The sequence below is a fragment of the Natrix helvetica genome (assembly GCF_964273705.1).
Source record: "Natrix helvetica genome assembly, chromosome: 9".
Classification (NCBI taxonomy): Eukaryota; Metazoa; Chordata; class Lepidosauria; order Squamata; family Natricidae; genus Natrix; species Natrix helvetica.
In genome coordinates, this window is record NC_138560.1 from 16,914,061 (window position 1) to 16,921,009 (window position 6,949).

A 6,949-nucleotide genomic window follows, 5' to 3' on the forward strand; every position below is an offset into this window, starting at 1 on the left:
AATTTCGTTGTATGTGTATACTGTGTATATACGTACAATGACAATAAAGTAAAGTAAAGTATTTCTTTGGCATTGCTATGTTGGCAGGAGCTGGAGCAAGAACGGGAGCTCACCCTGTCATATAGTACTTGGGTCTCAAACTGCCAACCTTTCAGTTGACAAGCCCAGCATCTTAACCACTAGGTCACTGTGCCCCAGGGGTGGATTCCTGCCAGTTCTAACCTCTTCTATAGAAGAGGTTCCACAAATCTACAGTGCCGTTTAGAACTGGTTCCAGCTCCCTCCCCCCACCCGTCCACACCACGCTTGCCCTGCCCTCCGCTCACTGATTGGCTGGCTCACCAATCACCCCACCCCCTCTTAAGAGTCCTATCTAAACCTTAAAGTCTTAAAGCTGTCAAGTTTGAACACTCCTGGTTTTTTTTTTCTAAAGGGTTAGGGGTGGAAGGGTCTTGTAACTTGACAGCTTTAAGACTTGCGTGCTTCAAATGCCAGAGTTTCTGAGCCAACATGACTGGAGGAGGAATTCTGGGAGTTGAAGTCCACAAGTCTTAAAGCTGTCAAGTTTGAACACCCCTGGGGTATTTTTTTCTAAAGAGTTAGGAATGCAAGGGTCTTGTAACTTGACAGCTTTAAGAGTTGCGTGCTTCAAATGCCAGAGTTCCTGAGCCAACATGACTGGAGGAGGAATTCTGGGAGTTGAAGTCCACAAGTCTTAAAGCTGTCAAGTTTGAACACCCCTGGGGTTTTCTTTTCTAAAGGGTTAGGGGTGCGAGGGTCTTGTAACCCACCCAGTCACATGACTGCCAAGCCACTCCCACTCGGTCACATGGCTGGCAAGCCACTCCCACAAAGCAGGCCACATCTACAGAAGAGGTTCTAAAAAATTTTGAAACCCACCACTCCTCTGCCCCCTATGAAGAGATTACCATGAGCCAAATGACATCCCTTTGGGCTAATCATAATCTTCTGGAAATATCCACACCATCTTGCCATATCCTGCCTTGCTGCAGCTCCCAAGCATGTAATGGGGAAAGGAGAGAACGGGGGCTGTTTTGCATCCAGACATTGCAGCATCCGGAAGGGGGGGAAAGGCAAATGTAGGCAAATGGAAGCTGCTATCATGGGTAGTTAAAAAAAACCTAGGAATCAGGAGAGGAGATGGAGCAAGAATTCAGGCCAGTGAAGTGCTGGCTACCACCAAGATCCACAAAGAAGTAAATTGCAGCCGAAACGCCACCTTTGATCTGGTTTCCTATAAATGCAGCAGGGAAAAAAGGCAGCCAATGGAAGAGAATATTTGTAACTCAGGGATGAGCTGTGAGGTCCTCAGCGCTCCCTAAGCTTGGTGGTTTTGTGGACCGTTCATTACCCAAGTAGGTAACGTCATTGGTACTAGAAGGGCGTTCTGATGAAGTAACCTAGTTGAGTAATGAAACATCTACAAGAAAACCACCAAGTTTTGAGAACATGAAGGATTCCACAGGACTCCAAAGTAGCCAATCTCCTAAGCTTGAAGGTAGTTCTGAAGCACGGCCACTATTCAGGGGTGAAATCCAGCAGGTTCTGACAAGTTCTGGAGAACTGGTAGCAGATATTTTGAGTAGTTCAGAGAACTGGCAAATGCCACCTCTGGCTGGCCCCAGGAGTGGGGAAGGGATGGAGATTTTGCAGTATCCTTCCCCCGCCATGCCCACCAAGCCACGCCCACAGAACCGGTAGTAAAAATAAAATGAATTTCACCACTGCCACTACTCCGTGTAGACAGGAAGTTCATTTTGTTTCTTTCTGGGTGCTAGCCAGTGACGTGCGGTCAGGGGAGGCAGGGGAGGCAGAGCCTCACTGCTCTCATAAAAAGAAAAAAAGGGAAAAGGGAAAAGGCGAGTGCTGATATGAGGCTTAAAAAAGCCTCTAAAAAAGGGACGACTGTAACAACTTCAATCTTTGCAAGCGTGCAAGCAAAATACCCCAGGATCAGGGTGGCAGGGACAGCAACTCCTTCCGCGGCGCTGCGGAGAAGAGCCACGCTATGCAGGAGGCTCCTCAGCACTAGCCTCAGATCAGTGCGAGCCGTGGCTCATGCTAATCTGAGGCTAGCGCTGAGGAGCCTCCTGCACACGCGGTCCCATTCACCTCCTTCCTGAGCCAACATGAAGGGGACCGCGGCTCACGCTGATCTGAGGCTAGCACTGAGGAGCCTCCTGCACAGCGTGGCTCTTCTCTTCAGCGCAGTGGAAGGAATTGCTGCCCCCGCCACTGTGATCCTGGGATATTTTGCTTGCACGCTTGCAAAGATCAAAGTTGTCGCAGTCCTCCCTTCATGATGATCATTTGATGACATCAGTGCCTCACCAGCCATAAACCTCACCGCACGTCACTGGTGCTAGCTGTACATATTGTTTTGTCACAAGCTTTCCAATTTTTTTATTCCCCAAAGGATGTTTTTGGAAAAGCTAGCTGTGAAGATAAACATTCTCACTTGGCTGAGACAGTACCTGGAACCATCTGTGGAGGTGAGCTAATTTGATCTAAGCCTTGAGTTGGTCTATTGTGACCAACCAAGAGCAAAGCTTCGCTGCCCTTTAGTGTGGGCGAAACATAACAAAACCCATTTTAGGGTGTTGACAATGATTCAGACAGATAATATCCATTGCTTTTTTTTTAACCCACTTCTGGAATGACCAAGGAATGCTTAGGGACATTCATGAGCAAATGGCCATGATCCAACCAACCAAACCTCAGCTGAGGAATCACATGGAAGATGAAGAAAACTGCACATTAAAAAGGTGGGGCTTCTGTTGTATTATCGGGGCCAACATTTTGATTGTTTTAATCACACCCTGGAGATAATCATCCCTCCAACTCAGAAAAAGGAACAAAACATCCCCGAGTAAGAGGTTTAAGACTCATCATGCTGCATCCTTCCAAGAAGAAATGTAGCATCTGGTGTTACAATGCAAAAATAAGTTCTGGCTTGTGACTGGCTGACCAATCGCACTCAACATGTAGTGCTCAATGGAAGGGCCTCTACGTGGAGGGAGGTATGCAGTGGAGTCCCCCAAGGCTCTGTCTTAGGCCCAGTACTCTTCAGTATCTTCATCAATGATTTGGATGAGGGGATAAATGGGGAACTCATCAAGTTTGCAGATGACACCAAGATGGCAGGAATAGCCAACACTCCAGAAGATAGGCTAAAGATACAGAAGGATCTTGGCAAACTTGAACATTGGGCACTCTCTAATAAAATGAAATTCAATGGTGGAAAGAGTAAGGTTCTACATTTAGGCAAGAAAAATGAATTGCACAGGTAGAATATAGGTCCGTGATGGAGAACCTATGACATGCGTGCCGGAAGTGGCACACAGAGCCATCACTCCAGGCACGCCAGCCGTCGTCTGTTCTCTTCTTGGTTCCAGCATGCACATGCACGTGGGTCAGCTGGTCTCCGTGTGCATGGGAGTGCCGGAAACGGGAAGAACAGCTCCCTAGTGTGCATGTGAGTGCCGGGAAGCTGAGCTTCCGGTTTCCGGCACATGCATGTGTGCCAGCCAGGTGCTCTTCACGCATGCATGTGCACCAGACACCGGAAGACCAGGTGACCAGGTGGCTCAGCTCTTCCAATTTCCAACGCTCCCGTGCATGCATGCCAGGAGCTGCTCTTCCAGTTCCTGGCGCTCCCCTGTGTGCATGCGCACATTCCGATTCCAGCACTCAGTTCTGAAAAGATTCGGCAACACTGGTATATGTGGACCTCGCTCAATAGTAGTAACTGTGAAAGGGATCTTGGAGTCCTAGTGGACAACCATTTAAATATGAGCCAGCAGTGTGCGGCAACTGCCAAAAAAGCCAACACATTTCTAGGCTGCATCAACAGAGGGATAGAATCAAGATCACGTGAAGTGTTGAAGGTCAGACCACCCCCCACCCACCTTTTTCCTTTGTTCCTGTAGAGCAGAAGTGGTATCCCCCCCCCCAGATAAGATTTTGTAGCTCAGCAACATCTGGAGATCCCAGGCTTCTCGGTCACAAACACATGAAGTGTTAATACCACTTTATAAGGCCTTGGTAAGGCCACACTTGGAATACTGCATTCAGTTTTGGTCGCCACGATGTGAAAAAGATGTAGAGACTCTAGAAAGAGTGCAGAGAAGAGCAACAAAGATGATTAGGGGACTGGAGACTAAAACATATGAAGAACGGTTGCAGGAACTGGGTATGTCTAGTTGAATGAAAAGAAGGACTAGGGGAGACATGATAGCAGTGTTCCAATATCTCAGGGGTTGCCACAAAGAAGAGGGAGTCAAGCTATTCTCCAAAGCACCTGAGGGTAGGACAAGAAGCAATGGGTGGAAACTAATCAAGGAGAGAATGAACCTAGAACTAAGAAGAAATTTCCTGACAGAACAATTAATTAGTCAAACAACGTGCCTCCAGATATTGTGAATGCTCCAACACTTGGAGTATTTAAGAAGAGATTGGACACCATTTGTCTGAAACCATTTCCTGCCTGAGCAGGGGGATAAAGAGACCAATGTAATTTTAAGCTGCATTACTGGAAGGATGGTTCTAGTCAGAAGGGAAGCAAGCACCCCACATTCCTATTGAATCTCGTCCCCACCTCTGTCACACATGGGATGCTCTCGTTCACCCTCCCCAGAACAGCCGACTGTCGTCCTCAGCCACTGAAAAAGATGCACACCCTTCAATTCCGGACTGCAATTATTTATTTTAAAATAGTTGCTTCAGTTTCTAGGAGACTCCTGAAAATAACACGCCCACACCAGAAAGGTGGAAAGAGATAAGATGCATCCCCAAGAAGAGCTAAAAAGTCAAGAGGGCGGCCACCATCGCATGGTCAAATATGTGCCATGCATGCAAAGAAGGATTTTGACCCTCTGTGGGTGGTCACCTTCTTGGTTTTTGTTTTTGTTTTTCCCTGAAGAGGCTCTGCGTGTGCTAAAGAATTAAGAGTCAGACAAAAAGAAAAAAATTGCAAAAGACACTCAGAATAACCCCACCTTGCTTTTGGTACAGGATTTGCCAACGCAGTGGCTCAGCGGCTAAGACGCTGAGCTTGCCAATCAGAAAGGTTGTCAGTTCAGCAGTTCGAATCCCTAGCGCCGCGTAACAGAGGGAGCTCCCGTTCCTTGTCCCAGCTTCTGCCAACCTAGCAGTTCAAAAGCACGTAAAAAATGCAAGTAGAAAAATAGGAACCACCTTTGGTGGGAAGGTAACAGCGTTCCATGCGCCTTTGGCATTGAGTCATGCCGGCCACATGACCACGAAGACGTTTTCGGACAGCGCTGGCTCTTCGGCTTTGAAACGGAGATGAGCACCGCCCCCTAAATTCGGGAACGACTAGCACACATGTGCAAGGGGAACCTTTACCTTAATTTTTATGAAGTTTGGTGCTGTTAGTTAAAGTAGTATTTATGAAATTATTTTTATAAATTTATGGAGATCGATGGACAATCTGAAATTTCATGAAACTGAAGAATTTCAGATTTGGTATCAGATGAAGGAGAAAGAAACATAAATGAGCTTTCAAGCTTCGTTTATTCCATCTGATGACAATAAAATAGCATTTTTAAAAAGGGTTTCTGTAGTGTCTCTTTCTTAACCTGGCCTACCTCAAAGGGCTGGCAGATCCCTAGACAGGATACCAAATATTCCAGATCCCTCATTGGACAGAAGCAATTTCAGTTCTGTTCAGTTACTTTGATACAGTTCACAGATCTAACATCCATATTCTCAGAACAATGAAATTATGTGCAATAAAATAAGAGAGGAAATTAAAAAGGGGGGAAAGTATATTAGGTAAAAAAAAGGAGAAATGTCTATATGTGTATGTGTATGCAATGATCTAATGTACACAGTGCATTTCTACACAGAGCAGCCCCCCCCCAAAATAAAATCAGCCCCAAATTAAGTTGTTAATAATGTGCAGGTTCTATAAGGTACAAATGGAAACTTAGCAAAGATTTGTGTTATTTTAATACCCTCATCTGTCAAAAGAAATTTTATTTAGCGTGAGAGGTGTTAATGTTTTCATATTCATGTCTCTATAGCAAGGATCATGGGACGCGGTGGCCCAGTGGCTAAGACACTGAGCTTGTCGATCAGAAAGATCATCAGTTCGGCGGTTCGAATCCCTAGCGTCATGTAACGGAGTGAGCTCCCGTTACTTGTCCCAGCTTCTGCCAACTTAGCAGTTCAAAAGCACGTAAAAAATGCAAATAGAAAAATAGGGACCACCTTTGGTGGGAAGGTAACAGCGTTCCGTGCGCCTTCGGCGTTTAGTCATGCCGGCTACATGACCACGGAGACGTCTTCGGACAGCGCTGGCTCTTCGGCTTTGAAAGGGAGATGAGCATCGCCCCCTAGAGTTGGGAACGACCAGCACATATGTGCAAGGGGAACCTTTACCGTACTTTTTATAGCAAGGATCAAGAATAGTAATGTCAATGAATAACTGTGGGAAATGAATATCAATGCATTTCCAAAGAAGAATGGAAAACTTGCCAATCTTGTGGCAGTCTGAAGCAAACTATCCCAGGCCTGCATTTACTGCCCCCTTCATGAGAACTACAATCATGATTAGTCTTTTGCCAGATATACAGGCTGCTTTCAGCTCGGCATCAAAATGAAATGTGCGGGTGGCAGACAGTGCAGTAGAGAGCAGTTCCAGGTCTGCAATCCCCCCCCCCCAAAAAAAGCACCCAGCAGCCCCTCCAAGCCCTTCCATCTGCCCACTGTTACATTTAGAAGAAACCACAATCAATTGTTGAGCGGGTGAGAATTTTGCTTCACAGCCTCAAGCAACGGAAATGATTTTTTTCATGCAAGCTGCACAGCACAGAGATACTTTAAAAAAAAACATTGTGGCTATTGAGTGAGAGAGGAAGCACACACACACACCACACGCACACACACGCACACACACACAAGT